This window comes from Gekko japonicus, unplaced genomic scaffold, assembly GCF_001447785.1.
Source record: "Gekko japonicus isolate JY-2015 unplaced genomic scaffold, Gekko_japonicus_V1.1 scaffold1230, whole genome shotgun sequence".
NCBI lineage: Eukaryota > Metazoa > Chordata > Lepidosauria > Squamata > Gekkonidae > Gekko > Gekko japonicus.
Genome location: NW_015160249.1, coordinates 308411 through 312272, shown reverse-complemented (window position 1 = coordinate 312272; position 3862 = coordinate 308411).

Below are 3862 nucleotides of genomic sequence, written 5' to 3'. Positions count from 1 at the left end.
ATGCTTTCTACTCACGCTTCTCCAGCCGACCGTTGCCTCTGGAACTCCTCCAACACTCTCCAAGGTTAGAACGGAGATATTTTATCCAGCCGTGTACCAGCTCTGTCTCAACTCCACTCTTTCTTCTCCACTGGAAGATAACAACTTCCTTGCTGCTCCGAGAGTATCACGTCCTTTACCGACCGACTCTCCACAGCGCAGCGCCTCCAGCGCCCTGGAACTCTGGGCCCATAACCCTGACGGTAGTTGCAGATAGATGCAGCAGGATACTTGTGGTAGAGTATATACAGTTTATTTACAGAGCTATATATAAATACATACACGCAGCTTTGCAGCAGTTCACAGGTCTGACTGACAAAGTGCTTCGCTGAATATCCATTCATTAGGCAGGGTGCTTGGTCAAGAACCTTTCTCAATATATACATCAGTTGACCAATCACTGTTCAGCACTGTACAACTGCTTAGTCATTCTGACTCTGGCAGATATGATGCAACCTCAGTCATCATGTGACTATGTGACTGTCACCTTAGATCATCTGGATCTAACAGCAAGACATGACATGCTGTCATCTTGCCTATACCAACATTTCCGTGCACGGGCACACACGCACACACAAAATTAAAAATACAAAAAAAAAAATTAAAAAGAGAGAGGAATTCTCTTAATTTCTTTCCCCCCACTTTCTCCCTGAAATCCAACAAACCGTTTCTGCTCCTCTTTGTAGGAATTTGGAGTCAGTTGCTAATCAGTTCCATTTTGATCACAGAGAAAGTCGAAGAGGGGAGGGGTAGGAAGGGAGGTTCTGCAGCATTTCAGAATTTTACTCTGTAGATGCTCAGAGGCAGGCCAATGTCTTCCCAGACTTTCCTACCCCGTGCTAGAGCACCACCCTCTGGTGTGTAACCTAAAAACAATTGTGCAGGCTGAAGTTTAAAAGGAGGCATTAAGAAATCAAAGAGAAATGAAGATAAATCCATTTTTAAAAAGGAAGAAAAGGGGGCAGATGAATCAATGGCTTCATCTTAAAAAGGGGGTTCTGGAAAAATAAATTCCCCTCCCCATAACACTACTAATCGCTAGCCATGTGTGGATGAACTGAATATCTACCCTGTGGACTGAGATGCAGGAAACCCAAAACCTTGCTCATTGCTCAGCCTTGTGAAAATTTGGCAGTCCCTAATAAAAAGGGACTGCGGTAGTTCGGCAGTTCAAGACCCGAGTGCCACATGATGGAGTGAGCTCCCATCTCTGGTCCCAGCTCCTGCCAACTTAGCAGTTAAAAAGCAAGAAATTGCAAGTAGATAAATATGTACCACTTTGGTGGGAAGGTAAAAGCGTTCCATGTGCCTCGGCGTCTAGTCTAATTGGCCACATGACCATGGAAACGTCTTCAGACAGCGCTGGCTCTTTGGTTTGGAAACGGAGATGAGCACCGCCCCCTAGAGTCGGATTCAACTGGCTTTCAAGCAAGGGAAACCTTTACCTTTATTTTAATAAAAAGGTACTATGCAGCTGCTGTTTGAGAGGAACTTTTCCTAATAGACCATCACAGCTATGAAACTGAAACTGGAGATGAGGATCAATCGCAAGAGACAGAATATTTCAAACATGCATTTTCCCCCCTGCATTTAGTTACTGAGTCTCAGGATAGCTGGCACAAAGACAATTAAAATAGTGGAGAAATTGTAACCCGGTAAATGAAGTTAATGAGGCATTCGCTGCCTGTTACAAAACTCTCTGCCTATCAGCCGATGCAAAATTAAACAACAGAAAATATTACTTATAGAAAGTAGCCGTTAAGAAAACTGGAACCCTAGAGTTCCCAAGTGGAGGTAAAAATTATCATACAAGAAGACAAACGTCTAAAATCCAATAAAGCTTCAGGCATCGATGGATTTTCATCTGAGTTTTATAGAGGGGAAATTCTAAGTTAGTCCCCTAGCTCACTGCTGCCTTTAATGAGATAATTTCCACCAGAACACTGCTAACATCTTGGTATTTGTTAAAGCTGTTTTTAATTTCTAAGCAGAGAAGAGACAGAGAATTCGAAAAATTGTACAGGCCAAACAGAGCATTCCTAAATCAAGATACAAAAACATTCACATCTATTTTAACTTAGTGGCTCTTATTTATTGATTTAGTTTTGGGGGGGTTGCTGCGTCTCCAGATAGATCCCCACGGTAGCTCACGACGGTATCAGAATCCACGCTCCTAACCACTACACCAAACTGGCTCTCGGAAACAGCTGGATGTTACCAAATTTAAAAAGATAGAAGGCTAGAAAGCAGATGCTTCAGGCCCTGGTATGAAGGTCTGATCTCGCATGCATTCTCTGTGGGATGCAAACAGGCCTTCTGATCAGCTTAGTTGCTGGCGTGGACGAGGGTTGCCAGCTCTAGGTTAGGAAATACCTGGAGATTTGGGGGGGTGGAGGCTAGGGAGGGCCAGGTTTGGGGAGGGGAAGGATCTCTGCAGAGTATAAGGTCATAAAGTCCACCCTCCAAAGCAACCATTTCATCCAGGGAAACTGATCTCAGTTGTCGGGAGACCTGTTACAATTCTGGGAGGTGTCCAGGCCCCACCTGGAGGCTGGCAACCATAGGCATGGCATTTCCTTACAGCACATTCTCTGGGAAGCTGTATTCAGTCATGTCATCCATTCTTTGCTCCTTCCCTGAACTACGGAAAATGCCCCAAGTCCAAAGTCATCCCAAATGCCATACGAGAAACACAATTCCTCTACAAACTGAGAGCAATAGAAAGTACCTATTTAGTGTCAATTTGTTTGGTTCCTGTTAAATACTGAGTTCTAGACGCACTGAAGTGATCGGCTCAGGTTTAATAAGTGATTTCAGCAAACTACAAGACCAGCTAGCAGGGCTGGAGCCCTGCTTATAAGCATGCAAAAGACCACACCCAACACACAAAAACACTCCCAGTGATAGACTATTTACATTACACTGCTTATCTATTGGTTAGTTCCTGGATCCAGGGGAGCTATTGTTCTAGAAAAGGAAGCTCAGCCCGTTCTAGGTACAGCTAGAGGAAAGGCTTAGGCTCAATACCTAACAAGTCCCAATAAAAGGTATGACACAGATTCGGTTCATGGTTTTGGATTTTCTGCGGACCAGCTTTTCCTACTTCAAGGATACCTAATTTCAGCCAAGGAAGAGAGGAAAGTGTCAACAGAATGAAAGCACATGTGGGTAAAGACTGTGTCCACAAAACAAGGTAATAACTACTTAACTTTACTTTCACAGACTCTGTTATCTTGTGCAACACCTTGAATTGATCTCATACATTGTTAGGACTTCCTCTGAAGCTTTCCCTGGCTGTCAGCCTGAAAGGGACCTGTCGGCACCCTGAAAGCTACCACCATCCATGTCTAGGATGGCCAACACCACAAGAATTCTAGAAAAACGTAGTTGCTGACATATGAACAGTCACGAAGCTATCCCCTGGATAAGTCTCCAGAACTTCTACTGGTCAATCTGATTCACTCTAAGGTACTTCTCCATCTACACCACCAATCTGTCACTGATATGCAGAGAGCCAGGAGTGGCAACTACGGACCGCTAGGGGAGAAGACTTGTGGGGAGTGTCGCTGGAGAAATTCGCACACCAGATGAGGTCGGCAGCAAGACCACAGAAAAACAAACACATTTCTCTCTTTCGCCCACACAATCTGTCTACAGAAGTAAACACAGTCTAGAGTTAAAATGAAAAGAGGCACTTACCCTGTTCTTGTTAAAGTGTTTGACAGATGATACTCTTCCCCAGTTTTATTTTTAATTTATATATATATATATATACATATATATACATATATATACATATATATATATATATACATATATATAC